This window comes from Podarcis muralis, chromosome 12 (assembly GCF_964188315.1).
Source record: "Podarcis muralis chromosome 12, rPodMur119.hap1.1, whole genome shotgun sequence".
Lineage (NCBI taxonomy): Eukaryota > Metazoa > Chordata > Lepidosauria > Squamata > Lacertidae > Podarcis > Podarcis muralis.
In genome coordinates this window covers 28,942,620-28,958,814 of record NC_135666.1, presented here as the reverse complement: position 1 = coordinate 28,958,814, position 16,195 = coordinate 28,942,620, and the positions used below count along the sequence as shown (strand labels likewise).

Sequence of the window (16,195 nt, the reverse complement as noted above, 5' to 3'; positions counted from 1 at the left end):
TATTCAACTGTACAACAGTTCTGTATTATACCAATGCATTTTATCATTAAAGTTCCCTTCAAATGATGATGAAGAGTCAGGTACACATATCTCTACCACTGTGAAATGGTGTGATGCAGCCATGAGTGACACGCTCCTCTGAAACAGCAACATTTTGCTGCCTTCATTTTCAAAACACCACCAAATGAACAAATTAATAAACTCGCTCTGAGATTGTAGGGGTGGGGGGGGGGGGGAGAGAGAAATGAGGCACAGAGAAATCACATGCACAGAAATTTAGAACTTGCAGGAAGCAAATAATTTGGTATGGTAAAGACTTGCCTGTTCCGCTTGGGGTATATTCAGCATGACAAAGAACCATGAAAGGTGCAGTGAAAGGGGGAAGAGGAAACCTCAATGCCGGCTAAATCTGTCCATTTCCCAGTCTGGATCTCGGTAAAATCTGTACGGCAAGTGGCATTTTATATGAATCCCGAGCGTCCTGCCCTCCCGCAAGGAGGAATACGGGGGCTGGCAGAGTCCCTTGGCGTCGTTTAATAGAGGAGGAGGAGGAAATGGGTTTTGCTTCCAGCCTGAGCAAGCAGCCCTAAAGAAATACAGAAGAGCAGCACATGACTAATAATAGAGCAAAATCTCTCATTAGCGCCCTTCTGTTTCCGCCTCCTCCGCCGCTACAACTTCACCGCAGCTGGAAGCCTCCCGAAGCAACCGACCCGGGCACCGCACACATGTGGACCTGGCTCGGCTCGCTCCGGCCCCGACCGGCCTCCGCCTCCCGCCCCCCGCATCCTCCCGCCTGCCCGAGTCAACGCGCTGCCAGGGCTGCGAGACAGATTACAAGACTCGCGCCCATATTGCGTCTGTTCTCCAGCCTTGACAACTAAGCGGTTATTTGCTCCTAAGCAACGTTGTGATGTGGCCGTTAATGCCCCCCCAATCCCTTCCTTGGAAGAGAACCACATCCCTGCCTCCAAATCGCCCCCCCCCCCTCTCTCTCTGGTCCCCAAGCATGCAATTAATTGAGGGGGGGCGTGGAAGGGTCATTTGCAAATAATAGCGAAGGTGAGAGTCTATAATCAATCTCGAGGCGCAGAACCTTCCCCCAACCTCCACGCTTCGCTGTGTCGGCGTCGCTCGTGCAAGAAACCAACCCGGGGAGGGGTGGTATATTGCCAGCTAGTAAGTGTGGCGATGAATCCCCTTCTTTCCTTCCTTCCTTCCTTCCTTTCCTTTCTCTCTCCAGCCCAGCGCGACGTCTTTCACGCTCCCTATAGGAAAGTGGCGCAAAAGGCACAACTCTGTCCCCGCCGGGGAAGAAAAAGGGGGGAAAACCCGCTGCTAAACTGCCCAGGCAGGAAACGCGGGAGCCGGGAAGCACCTTGCAACAGGAGCGGCGGCTGTGTAAGAATGCAAGGAGCAAGACGGCGCTCACGAGCCCTGCAAGCGAACCAGCCAGCCTGCCCACTTTCGGTGCTCCCGAAACAAAAGCTGCTCCCGGCCGCAGGAGTCAAGCCACAGCGAGCCCCACACAGGCAGGTTTTGTTTTGCAAAGGGGGTGGGGGGGGGCTCACCGCGGCACCTTACCCGGGAGAGTCGGAGTTGCAAAAGCCCCGCCGCCTCTCGATCCCCCTCCGCTTCTCCGGCTACTACTGCCGCCGTGCTGTCCACCGGCCCGCCACCTCCCGGCACTGCTGCTGCCGCCGCCGCCCGCAGCCTGCCCGGCAGCAGCAAGCTCCTCCGACTCGGCTCTTGCACGCCATTGCAGGCGGCGGTGGCGCCGGAGACGCTGCGCGGGGTGGGCGGGGGGAGGAAGGTTCCCGCGCTCGGCTCCACCACCAGCCGGGCTTCCCGCCGCCCGCTCGGCCTCCAGGGGACGCCCAGGCAGGCAGGCAGGCAGGCAAGCGGGTCCCGGGCGGCCCTAGGGAGGGAGAACGCCGGCCAGCTCGGGCGGCCCTCGGCCTCTCCGGGCCAAGAGCGCCTGACAGGTGCCTCACCTCCTCGGCGCGCTGCAATGGTTTGCCCCGCTGGGAGAGGGAGGCTGGGGAGGTGGGTGGGAAGAAGGCGCCAAAGCCACGCAGCAGCAGCAGCAGCTCGGCGGCGGCAACGCGCCCGGCTAGAGCGGGAAAGGACGACAAGAGGCGACCCGCGCCGCCGCTTGGCCTCTCAGGCGCTCCCCTCTGGCCCGCGTGCAGCCCGCCTCTCGCCAGGCGTCCTAGGCTGCTTGAGGCTCCCGCTTTCTTTCGCAGCGCTTCCCAAGAGGGAAGCGGATTGAGTCCCCTGGCGAGAGACTCTACACGCCTCTGACTCCGTCTGCGCCTCAGGGGTGAAATTCTCCGCTGCCTTGGGTTGCGCGTGGGGGGTCTTTCAAGACACCCCACGTTCACGCAACCGTCGGGGGTACTTCGGTTTTCGAACAGAAGCTGCGTTTGGAACTGGCGCTGGATTAGTGGGAACACAGATTTGCCCCTCGAAGCTTGGGAGCGAGCTCAGCTGACCTGCCTGGCCGCGTGGAAATAAACGGAGTAATGGCCACGCGCCCTCACCGTTACTGGTTGCACGTCTGAATCCGCCACACTTGCACTTTAAGGGCGGGGAACCTACGGGCTACCAGATGCTGACCATTGGCAGCGCTGCTCGGGCTGATGGGAGTTGGAGTTCCAGCAATATCTGGAGTGCTGTGGGTTCCTCGCCCCAAACAACAAAAGAAACCTACTGGGTCATGCAGTAAGCGTAGTGGTCAAAAACACAGTTCCCAGCTAAATGCAATATTCCTCATAAGAAGCTGCCTTTAAATCGAGTTGGCTCATCTAGCTCAGTATTTATTGTCTGCACTGGCTGGCGGTGGTAAAACACTGGTCCACCTAGTTCAATATTGTCTACACTGACTGGCAGAGGCTCTCCAGGGTTCAGACATCTCCAGCCATTTCTGGAGATGCTGTCCTACCTTTCAGTGATACACTGCATTCAGTCATACACTGTCCCTGAAACTACATTTCAGACACACAGAACTCTAGAATATTTGCAAATGAATCTACAAACGCACCATTTCCTTGAGAATTTTTGCAGTTTATATTTAAAGAGGTTTGATCCACAACTAACAAAGTTCTGTTCTTCAGTAGGGCTGTTTTTAATAAAATATACATGACCATAGAATATGCACTATAAAGTGTAAACAGCATCAAATAAAACAGCCAAGGTGCAAGGGGGAGCAGCATTTACCGTACACCTCACTTTTCCATCAGGCGCTACACACAAAATGGCCACGCCAAGGGAGTAAAACAAAAGTGGTCAGTCAAGAGGAGGAACAAGATGGTGAATCCAAGGAAGAGCATCTACAGGACAGGGACCCAAGCTAACTTGTCACCTTTTTTGTAACTTCACAGTAAATTACAGTCAATTGGAAAGACTGGCATTTGGGGGTTGGATGGGTATCTGACAATGACCAAAGGGAAACAGTGGCTTTGGGGACTTGGATAACTACCTGGGCTCATCCAAAGAGCGCAGCAAAGCAGATGTCTTGTATGAATGTCTAGCTATGCCCTTGAAATACAACAGAAAAATCACTGGGGGCCTTGTTCTGTAACTTCAATTACAAATACACATTACAACCTACAGCATATGAATCCATCAAAATACAAATTCTAATACGATATACAGGGACACGGGTGGCGCTGTGGGTAAAACCTCAGCGCCTAGGACTTGCTGATCGCATGGTCGGCGGTTCGAATCCCCGTGGCGGGGTGCGCTCCCGTTGCTCGGTCCCAGCGCCTGCCAACCTAGCAGTTCAAAAGCACCCCCAGGTGCAAGTAGATAAATAGGGACCGCTTTATAGTGGGAAGGTAAACGGCGTTCCGTGTGCTGCTCTGGTGCCGGTTCGCCGGAGCAGCTTCGTCACGCTGGCCATGTGACCCGGAAGTGTCTGCGGACAGCGCTGGCTCCCGGCCTATAGAGTGAGATGGGCGCACAACCCTAGAGTCTGTCAAGACTGGCCCACACGGGCAGGGGTACCTTTACCTTTAATATGATATACAAAAGGAATGCTGGGGACTATTAGGAAAGGGACAGAAAATAGCAATACTTATATTACAACGTGCTTATATAAATACACAGTGCAGTGATATTTGTAAGTGTCGTGTACATTTCTTCTTATCCCATCCCAAAAACATAGCTTTGGGAAAGGTGCAGAAAAAAAGCTTCGGAAATGAATAGCCAGTTCAGGTTGGGACACTGTTCCAAACCAAGAATGGCTGAAACATTTGGAACATTTTAGTTTACAAAAGAAAAAGAAAAAAAAGAGCTCTGGGAACAGGATAGAGGGATATATAGTAAGAGGTTTATAAAACGATGCATAGTACTCAAAATTGGCTAGCAGATTCAGGTAAGACAAAATGTTTAAAAGAAATTTGCAAGATGTACAATCTGCTGCTAAAAGTTGAGGTGCTGAAGGCCACTAGCTTAGATGGCATTGAAGGGAGACTAGACTAATTCACAAAGGATATGCCCATCAGTAGCTACGATGGCTACATGGAACCTCCAAGAATAGATGTTAAATGCTCTAAACAGCCTTTGCCACCTGGTGCCCCCCAAATGATTTGGACTGCAGCTCCCATCAGCCCCAGCCTGTATGAGGAACAACAGCAGGAAAAGTCACTAACTTGCCTTCAAGCCCTGTTCATTAGTTTCCCATGGGGCATATGGTTGGCCTGTGTGGGGAGCAGGTTCTTGGACTAGATGAGTCCTTGGTCTAATCCAGCAGGGCTGCTCTTATTAAACAACCATTTTTGGTTATATAATCACAGAACTGCAGATTTGGAAGGGCCCACAAAGCTCACCTTTTGCAGGAATCTTTTGCCCGATGTGGGGCTTGAACCCACACCCTGAGATTATCCCAGGAGCTCTCGCCATCCTCATCTCAAGGTGAAGTACATAATATAATAAAAAAACCAGCTAAAGGAACCTAGTTTAAAGTGGTGCAGAAAATAGCAAGTAAAAGCAATTGGACATTTTTTAAAGGAGACACCCACAACCGTGACCTATTCATTCAGCTGGGAAAGCTTGTCGCAGCACAATTGTCTTTGATTGTTTCCATAAAGTTCAGATAGTGGGCGCCTGTTGTATTTTGACAGCAACGCTGTTCCACAGAACAGGGACAGCCACACTAAAAGCCCTGATCTGAGTTACCTGATCACAGTAACTGTCTTGTGGTCTTGAGGACCTTTAGCAGAAACTCTCCCACACATCACAATGACCTACAGGGACAGCCGGGTCACCTGGTCCTGAGCTTGCTGAGGCCGGCTCTCCCCTTAGCGTTCTGCGTGGAGTGTGAAAAGCTACTCTTTGTGCAGATTCAGTATCATTTTTGTGCATGGCTAAACAAAACATTCCAGTGGGTTGATTTCAATTTATTCTCCCTCCAATCTCATTGTTCATTCATTATTACTAACAGTCGACATTGCTCCAAGTGTTCCTGCTAAGTTTAATGTATTCATAGCGGAATCCGCACAGCCTTGCTTTTCCAGAAGAGCATGGGGAGAGAGCATGCAACCTCTTCTGCAGGGAGATGTTCCCTGAGAAAGGTCTTTCATCTGAATTCTTTTAATCTGACTTGTATTTCTGGATCCGGGGCCCATTGCAAGGCCAATGCATTACGAATTCTATCTTGTTCATTTTTTATTTCCAGATTTATCTACAGTGGTACCTCGGGTTGCAGACGCTTCAGGTTACCCAGAAATAGTACCTCAGGTTAAGAACTTTGCTTCAGGATAAGAACAGAAATTGTGCTCTGGCGGCGCGGCAGCAGCAGGAGGCCCCATTAGCTAAAGTGGTACCTCAGGTTAAGAACAGTTTCAGGTTAAGAATGGACCTCTAGAATGAATTAAGTTCTTAACCCAAGGTACCACTGTACAAGTCCTTTTGTTTCATTTTTGATGCGATCACACACACATGGCATTAAGACTCACAGAAATTTATATGTGGAAGAGATCCACAGATGCAATCTAGCCCAATACCCTACTCAGTGCAGGAGTCTTGCAACTAAAGTGACCCCTGAAAGGGCACCCAGCCTCTGCTTAAAAACCTCCTGTGAACAAGAGACCATGACTTCCCAAGGCAGCTGAACTGCTCTTGCCATTAATAAGTTTCTTTTATCCTTAGCCAAAACCTGCTTCCCTGCACTTTCTGCCCGTTGGTTATAAAACAGAGAGCAAGGCCAAATTTACACCATGCATTCAAAGCATTGTGATACCATTTTAAACTTCCCACAAAGATTCTGGGAGCTGTAGTTTATTAAGTGGTTTGGCAGTGGTTAAGAGACCCCTGTTCCCCTTACAGAGCTACAATTCCCAGAGTTTCCTGTTAAAGCATTCTGGAAACCAAAGCTCTGGAAGGGCAACAGGGTTCTTCTAACAACTCTCAGCACCCTTAACAAACTACAGCTCCCAGAATTCTTTGGGGGAAGCCACAGCTGTTTAAAGTAGCATCACAGAGATATACATGCATGGTGTAAATAATAATAATAATAATAATAATAATAATAATAATAATAATAATATATTTTATCTATATCCCACCCTCCCCAGCCAAAGCCGGGCTCAGAGCGGCTAACAACAGTAAAAGTAGCACAGTTTACATAAAATCACAGTCAATTAATTGAAATACATTCTAAAATCAGTTCAGAATCAAATTAATGGCAACCATTGGGCTAGAGTTCTATGAGGGTTACAGAAGGAGGGGGTCAGACTGTGTCTTGGCCAAAGGCCTAATGGAACAGCTCTGTCTTGCAGGCAGTGCGGGAAGATGTCAAGTCCCGCAGGGCCCTAGTCTCTTGTGACAGAGCGTTCCACCAGATCGGGGCCACGGCCAAAAAAGCCGTGGCTCCCTATGGCCCGGGATCTCCACGATGTTTTTATTTGAAGACCGTAAGGTCCTCCGTGGGACATACCAGGAGAGGCGGTCCCATAGGTACGACCCACAACTGTTTCTTAAAGAAACAGCAAATACGGTAATCTAAAAATATTGGTTGAGAAATATAGCTTGTAACATAGACCTTCAAGTTTTTCCCAAGTTAAAAATATGTTGCAACGTAACAAACCAATCTCGATTGCCCCTTTTCTGAAATGATAGTTGGCATTGGTGGAATTTCTAAACACACTTATCAGAAAGCCTCACTGAACACAGTGGGACTGCTATCTTTGAGTAAACATGAATAGGATTGCACTGTTAATGTACTATGTAACTGTTTTATTTGTTTTATGATTGTATATTTACTGTTGCAACCCAGCCTGGGACCTTATAATAGAAAACGGATATTAAATCTAATAAAATAAATAAATATAAATGAATATAAAACAATTTGACACATTACTGTAAATAAGGATGTGTTTAATGTTGTTGTTTTTTTAATCTGATGGATTTATGCTCTTGTTTTCTTGTAGAAAATAAAGCACATTCCACACCAGATGTCTGCAGAAGTCCTATTTAGTTCAATGGGCTGTACCCAAGAAGAACACTAAATGAATTATCCATTTTGCTCCCCAGCCAATTTGGTGAGCCTGCTATATAATCCACATATTCTGAACATCGAGACTTCATTAAAAAGGCTTATTAGTATTTCAGAATTGGTCCTAGATTTACTTAAGAAATAGTAACCAGCTTGACAGCTTGGAGACTGCTTGAGAGAGCTCTTTGCCCAGAAAAGAACCACCGATAATGCTAACAAAACTTTATAATTAACAATTTAACAAAAAAGGGGTCACATATTTGGCTGGTTACTGAGGGCAGTAATTGAACAATGGAGTTCTCGTTACATTCATTCATAAACATTTCGTTTCATTAATAATGGAACAGCAATGTTGGGAGTTGGTAAAGGGAATTTCCAGAGCGAATCAGAAAATATGTATGTGAATTGTGATAGCAAGAGTGCCTGAGCTCATTAAATCTTCACATAGCTCAGGGATGGGGGAACCTATGGTCCTCCAGATACTGTCGGACTCCAACTCCCATCAGCATGGCCAATTTTGTGTGAAGATGGGATTCTTCATCACTGACATAACTGAAAACCCAAGTCACACATACAGGGGGTCGAATTTGCCAGTTTCACGTTCTCCCAGTTTCTAATTTTCCCACCTAAAATTTAGTTCTCTACATGGCTGCAGCAATTTCTGGTCAAGAAAGAAAAGAACCTTCAAGAAAATTTGTCAGCATTTTAGTTCAAATTTCTCCTGATAAACACTTTTTTTTGGTATGCTGTTTTTACTAATGTACACAATTTTTTTTGCAAGGAATGTCCACTAATAATATGCATTCTTATGTTATTTTCACCAGTATATGCTGTTTTGGGCACACATTCCTCCAAGAACATGCATTTTTTTAAACATTGCTTTGCGGTAGAACTCCATTACAAACTTCACAGAACTGCGAATTTTAAAGGACAGCTGTGTTTCGATTCACATATTAGTTCAAGAAGTGCAAATTAGGTAGTTGCTCATTGAAATGCAAATAAAGTTGAATTTATCCCCCATTCCTAGTCACATAGCCTTCCCAACCATTTTTTCATAACAGCTCCCCATAACTTCATTGCCTTCATTTATCCCTCTTTGCTATCTTCACTGCTTCCTGTTTGCCTAAACTGGCGCAGCACACTACAGTATTAGTAATGGACACTGCTATTTTCCTACGTGAAAAACTGTTAGCACCTTCATGATGGAAGATGCATGAACACAATGGGCTCCCCCCAACCCCCAACCTCATCTACCACATAAAACCTGCATATATGCACACTGATAAAAGACGCACCCTGAATCTATGACTGTTACATCTGACAATTTATTCATGATGTTCCCAGGTGCTGAGGAAAGTGCTTTTCTGCACAGGGAAATTATAACATCTGGCCTTATGCTGTAAACTTTATGCTGCACCTATGAAAGAGGCAACCAGAATATTCTATGTATAAGCTGAAGCGATGGTGCGGAAGATAGGACATGATGCTTTTAAGATGGCCTCCCCAAAAAATCAAGAGATAGGAACTTTTACGGCTAAAACAGTGAACCGCTCTTCTGCAACACCACCTGTAAGGGGCTTTGAACACCACTGAAGGCAAATGCACTCCCTTCTTGATTACTAATGCCTTCACGGTACCACTGACCCTTCGCTCTGCCTTCTGTTTTTAATTAGCATCATTTTTCACGTAGCTCTACACATCTGCAGAGCTGTCAGGTCTCAGCCACATGCCTCCAGAGAGATTTGTACAATGCTGGAGGAAGAGTTCTGCATCTCCACTTTTTGCTTGCTTGCTTGCTCTTTCTTTACAGCCTTTCAAAGCTTCCACAACAGCTGCAGGCCTCGCCAGCAATCAACCTGGGAACAACATACAAGGTAGCATAGCTCTCAGCCGGAAAGAGCACTGCCCATTGACCAGCGGTGACTGGTGTCCTTTGGGACTGGTAGGTTAGAAGACAGAGCGATCCGGTGCAGGTGAGGCCAGAGCCAATGACAGTCAGAGTCCCTGATGGACCAGCCTCCACTGTCACATTGCAGCAGCCTTCTATGAACAGCCCTCCAGCCACTTACGTCTTCAGCATATTGAAAAGCTAGAAATAGACAGTGCTTTTTTCGGGGGGGGGGACGCATACCCCTAAACGTTTTGTGAATCTAAGTTTGGCCTCACTGAGGGGCAGTATTTCAATATGAGTAGGAAGATGAGAGTGCCTCTAAACATTTTTTTTTAAGAAAAAAAGCACTGGAAATACATGTATTTTACCAAACTCAGTTCTGTTTAAGATTGGCACCCCCACATTGGTCTTCTCCAGATGTTTTGCACTGCAGCTCTCATCAGCCCTGCCAGCACAGAGGGCCATCATTTCAATTTCTGTCTGTTTCCCACAGGAAATGGTGTCTCAAGCTTTCCAGGGCATTCTGGGGGATTTTAAGCAATGCTGTGCCAAAACCTGGTATTCAGTTTCTCAAATGATTTCTTCTTTGGGGGAGGGGGGAGCAGCTTCTCTTTTTCTTCTTCATTCACAGGACACATTCAGATTTCTTCAGAATTTTGCTAGGTGCAAGGTTGAGTTTGCTTTATTCCTGTGAGCTAGCCTTGGGTGGTGAGTGCATTTTTCTTTCTCCAGCACTCAAAGGCCTTCCGAGCTGTCTGCTAGTCTAAAAGAGCCCCATGAGAAGAGTTATCTAACAACGTGGTCCCGCCCCCCCCCCATCAACAGAAATGTGGGAAGCCACCTTTAGAAGGAAAGTACATGTAAGACAATGTGGGACGCGGGTGGCGCTGTGGGTTAAAGCCTCAGCGCCTAGGACTTGCCGATCGAAAGGTCGGTGGTTCGAATCCCCGCGGCGGGGTGCGCTCCCGTCGCTCGGTCCCAGCGCCTGCCAACCTAGCAGTTCGAAAGCACCCCTGGGTGCAAGTAGATAAATAGGGACCGCTTACCAGCGGGAAGGTAAACGGCGTTTCCGTGTGCGGCTCTGGCTCGCCAGAGCAGCGATGTCACGCTGGCCACGTGACCCGGAAGTGTCTCCGGACAGCGCTGGCCCCCGGCCTCTTGAGTGAGATGGGCGCACAACCCCAGAGTCTGTCAAGACTGGCCCGTATGGGCAGGGGTACCTTTACCTTTTTACATGTAAGACAATGTACAATCTTGTACAATCTTGCAGACATCTACTCAGAAATAAATTCTATGATGTTCAATGGGGACTTACTCTCAGGGAAGTGGATAGATAGTTGGAGCCTGAAAGTCTATATATTACTAGCTAGGCTTGCTTTCTTGCTAGCTTTCCATGTTTGGTGTGACAAGGTGCATCAGTAAAATATTCCATAAATTTTATGTCTTGTTGGTTTCCTCACACAGCACTCTACAAATTCAGTACAGATACAGGTTACTGTCCAAGGCTCTTCTTGTCAAATGCCTACATGGAATTTGGTACGGCTTATCCACACATTCCACATAACAGTGCTTGTGAAGCTAAGAAATGGAGTTGGTTTACTGTATTGTAATAATTCTGATAGTGCACCTGTAGGGTTCTATTTCACAAGCAGCTGCAGAACTGAAGATAACATTAATCCCGAATAGACTGGAAAATGGGGCAGAAGCGGCGAAGGGAAAAATAATTGCAAAGTTACAAATATTATTTTAGTCTTAGAGCTGCTTTCACCATGGTATTTGGGTGCATCCACATTTCAGGATTAATCTGTAATAGATCCAGGAACTATGGGTACTCATCTAAAGAGAGATTGCTCTGTTCTATTCTGTTTACTAGACACAAAAATAATGTAATAGAAGACCAGCTCTTGCACATTCGAGCACGTTGTGCCTCAAAATGCAAAAAGAAAAGAAAGGAACAAATCTAGTTCTTGGTCTAGATATGGTGGGTGGCAATTAGGGACAGGGACTTCTTGGTGGTGATGCTCCAATTGTGAAATTCTCTCCACAAGGAAGCTTATGTTTGGTGTGCCAGTCAAAAACATTCTTTTTATTCTCCCAGGCATTTAAACTGAGCTTGAACTGTGTGTTTGGTTTTTGTTCTGCTATTTATGTATTGCTTTAGATGCTATTCTTCTCTTTGTTTTATTGTATTTCGGATCATCTTTTTATTTAGTTATTAGACTTCTAAGTTGCTTATTACCCAAAGGTCTCCAAGAAATTTACAACAGTTTTAAAAACATAAATACACATTTTTGTTCAGGCAGCTTAATTAACCTTGTTAAGGCTGTCTTTGATGTTCTAATTTTCTTCTGAATTGTGTCTGCATTTCAGTTCTAATTGATGGTAACTGTTTCATTGTTTTTTATTTACTGAAGCGCTTTATTTTCCTTTCACAATGACACATAAGACATTACGATTTTCAGCTCGGGCTGATTTACACATTCCACTTTTTTACTTTCATAGAAAAAATGTACAAAAATCTTACAGATTCAACCAGACAATTAAATTTAAAGCTGTCATTGCAAACATAAGAGCAACTCAAGCTGAGCAGCTTTAGCCTGTGATGTCTTGCTGGGTTTCACGTAGGTAAGGAAAGAGAAACAGGTCTATAAGGCTTGCCGGAGATATGTTTCCAACAGTGGGAAGGACGGCAAAATGACCACATTTCCCACAAATTTTTGCCCTGCTCAGCAATAGTGACCTAGAATTCTTAGTGCTTTGGGTGGTGGAAGTCAGATCTTTGTTACCTTGTACAGATCAGACCTCAAACTCCATCATTACATTGCTGGTAGTAGTAGTAGTAGTAGTAGTAGTAATAATAATAATAATAATAATAATAAAATTTTATTTATATCCCGCCCTCCCCAGCCGAAGCCGGGCTCAGGGCGGCTAACAACAATAAAACAGTACAAAAGTACAGCATAAACAACACTCTAAAATCATTCACCATAAAATTAATTATAAACTTTTTCACAATATGAATGTCACCTGGACTTTGATCATATTCCAGATGTACTGTATATAGGTTACTGTTATGTAGCTAAGTAGAAAGGTAACAACTGACTTAGGAACAGGGTATTAGGAACAGACATCCTCACAGCATTATTGGAGATAGCCGCCCCAGTGAATTTTGAGGTGAATTTTGTTTTATGGACCACCACCATCATCTGTCATTCACAGCAGCGTTTTCAGTAGTCTTATGGAGAGTGATTGTACAGCCTCTCTCTTAATTCTGTTGAAAGACCAGCCACTTTTAGTGCCTCTCAAAATTTATTGCATTCCTGTTGTTCACCACAGATCTCTGTAATTAAGAATTAGTGCCTGAGCTTGCTTTTTTCCTTCTCACACTTCTGGTCCTTTTCCTTTTGTGTCCTATCTGAGCACTGTGAGCCTGAGGGCAAGGTTTTTCTTCTCACCAATATTTGTAAGCCACTTTGGAGTCTTCTTTGGCTGAAGGCCAGGATAAAATAAAATGCTTAATAATTATCAGGATAGGATGAGGTATAGCTATTTGCCCTGGCAAATGTAAACATTTTTACTAGTAATAGAAGTCCAGGAGGTCTAAAACATGCCAGTAAGAGGAGGCCACACAGGGACTATGCAACTAACAAGGACTTCAGTAACAAGAAGATTAGGGAGACAGAAGATACAGCAAAGCACTGCTTGGAAATACAGAACTGAAACTGAAAGCATAGTGCCTCACAGCTGACTTAGCAACTTCCTGATATGGCAAGCCTGAAGGGCCAATACACCACACAGTCATTTAAACAGGAGGAAGGATTTTACAACGATGTGGTGATCAGGATATTCCGCTGGGAAATTCCAAAAACGACTGCAGCCCCAAAGCCCACCCAGTCTTTAAACTAGTCTTACTTATACCACTGCAAACAAACCATCACTTTGACCCATACTCTGCTAAGTGGAAGGTAAGCTGTATTGATGTCAGTGGACTTTACTTCCAATTAAACAAGCTTTGTCCATTTCTCACTATAGTAAAAGAGCAGGAAAAGCATTCCTGGGTAATAATTTCCTCTCAGTGTTCACTATCAGAAGCCAGACATGCATATAGAAAAATCTATGGTGACCTTTCTGACTTGTGTGGCTGAATCTGAGCTATATAGTAATGTTAATAGTTTGGTGGCGTTAAGCAGCATGCCAGACCTCTCTAATCCCTGGATCTAGCAAGTGTTAAAAGCGACTCAAGCCTTCTAATTCTTGGAATACCCAAGATAGTGTCCTGGTGACGTGATGAGGGATTAAGGAGTTTGGTGCAAGATGGCAGGTGGGTGGAGACCCCTTCCTTAACAGAAAAAGCCAGAGTTTTGAGTCAAATTGTTGTAGTGATGTGAGCCAAAAGTAAACCAGCCAGCTGTGAGAAGACAGAGAGACAGAACAATGTTTGAATTCAAGGCTGCGGCTATGGGAGAAACAAGACCCTTTTGGAGTGCCAATGCTGTGAACAGATTGAATATATGTGTAAATAAACCATATAGCATAAAGACACCACAGTCTCCTCTGTGCCTCATTTCCAAAGGAAACACGAACCCTGAGTAAGCACCCGGAATCCTGCATCACTCAAAGACTAGTGTGCAATATTAAGAACTGGATTTGCTGAAACAGCCCATTAGAGTCCTTAAACCAAAGCTGTTGGGATCTTGCCCTGAGAGTGCAAAAGTGTTGGGGTCATTTTGTTCTGCTTATCTCCTAGTTTGTGAAGAAAAGGGGGGGGGGGTGGACCTGGAAAGTCAATACACCCTCACACTTGGGTCCCTGACAAAGCTTGTCAGTTTTGGAACAGAGCCTGAAGTTGGGAGATAGCTGTGTAGAGTGTAGCTGCCAATGCTCGCTATATATTGAAAGACGAGGCATATGTTTGTGGTAGGTGGCATTTTGGAACCATTTAGCTCCAAGCAGAAATGTCCAGGGAAGGCTGACAAAGTGGTGTACGTTTCAAGGAAAACTCATGAGCTAGCTGCTTGACAGCTGACCCCACCAAGAATGGAATACAGCAGAGTGCTGACAATGTCTTCTTTCCCTCTCTCTCCCTCCCTCCCTCCCTCCCTCCCTCCCTCTCTCTCTCTCTCTCTCTCTCTCTCTCTCTCTCTCTAGTTTTTCTGTTTCTGCAGAGTCAAAGGAAGGAAGCTTGCCTTATGCTTTCCTAAGAAAAAGCGCTATGACTTTGCACAGCTGTACAAGATGGGACATAGGGTTGATTGGAATTTAAGATACGTTTCACCAGAGTTTAATCCTGGAACCAGTTTACAGATGCCAGTACTCCATACTTGAAATATGTGAAGGGCTAATAGTGCCTCTGAACAACTGCAGAGTGCATTTCTCTTATCTCTTATCATTATATATCACCCCATATTATTTTTTATTGGTAGGCAGACTTTTTTAATGCTGGCTCAATACATGTTGCTGACTGAAGCAGAAATCAAACTTTCCTCCCCACGTAGGTAAGGCAAGCACCATTCAGACACTGATTCCTGCCTCCACCCATCACCTGCCCATCTCATAGTGCCATCTGAAATGGGTCATTTCCTCCACACCGTATTCCTTCTGGACAGTTGGCGTGGTTTTGAGACACATAATGGATCCCACCTGTGAATTTCATGAAATGCACAGAAAACTCAAGGCATTTTATACAATCTTAGCTCCTCTCCTCTCCTGTGAAAAGCTCATGACCCAAGTAACAACTATATGTGGTAGTTATGAATATGCATGTCCGTGTTAGAACACTTTCTAAAAGTCTGCCTTAGCCCAAACTTTCAAATGATATAAACAAGCATATTAAACCACTGGCCACTGTTGCCTCTTTACACCAACTTACACGGCAAATTAACCGCCATTCTAATGCCAAACCTTGTTTTCTGTCAAAGTACTACAGAACTGCCACATTTGTGTTTCTGAAACTCACCACTTCTCCATTCTGTTCCTTGCACCTTGTCTGTGGCCCAACTGTCCTGCTAACTGCCCCGGAACTTTCTGGCACAACATTCTTTTCACCCCCTTGCAAACTGAGGCTGCACACACCCCATATATTTAAAGCTTCCTCCAAAGAATCATGGGAACTATAGCTTGTTCAGGGTACTAGCTCTGTGAGGTTCCCAGGATTCTTTGGAGGAAAGCCATGCACTTTTAATGTGCTTCAGATGTATGCTGTGTACACAGCCTAAGAGATTCGACTTCATTTTTCTACCAGATGATGGTCCAAAAAGCAAACAGTCTCCTATCAAGTGATCCAGTTAGATGAATTGACAGTTGCTCAGATTGGGCCCTACCACTGCACAGGGTGAGGCAGCTCCCCAGGTAGAAGTTGTAGGGCAGGGAGCAGCCGTAAGCTGTGGAAAAAATAGAAATGTGCATACCACAAGGCCTGCCCTGGGCCTCCTAAGCAAACCTACTTCCCTCACCTGTGGTGAATGATGTTATTCCATCACCGGTGATGAAGTAAGTCTCAGCTGCCAGTCTGGCCAGCTTTTGTGCGTCAAATGGGGTGGCACCATCTTGTCCTTGACTTGAGGCAACAAAATATTTAAGGCTGGTCCTGACAACTACATGATTTCTTTATCGTACAGTAAGCCCACAATTTACGCTCACTTTTCTTATGCGATTGCGTGATTCCCAGGAACCAAACCCTCAAGTAAGTTGTGGGTTTATGTATCACTTAACACCTTATGAACAATTTATGCATCACTTAATACCTGAGCCTGGTAGTAGTAAAAATAGTAGATTATTTATTACCCAGGACAGGTCACACAACAATT

At 45.6% G+C, this 16,195-nt stretch overlaps 1 protein-coding gene across 11 annotated transcripts in view; it reads right to left on the bottom strand.

Annotated features, from left to right (window-relative positions):
- PPP1R9A (protein phosphatase 1 regulatory subunit 9A) overlaps positions 1 to 15,425 on the bottom strand; it is a 144,662-nt gene extending 129,237 nt beyond the window's left edge. For 2 of the 11 annotated variants that reach the window (XM_028751104.2, XM_077936950.1), the window contains exon 1: positions 1,585 to 1,975. The gene's annotated coding sequence lies outside the window, so the exon portion shown is untranslated. The other 9 variants (XM_028751100.2, XM_077936949.1, XM_028751099.2 and 6 more) reach the window with 9 other exon arrangements.
- Between the last annotated feature and the right edge of the window lie 770 nt (positions 15,426 to 16,195).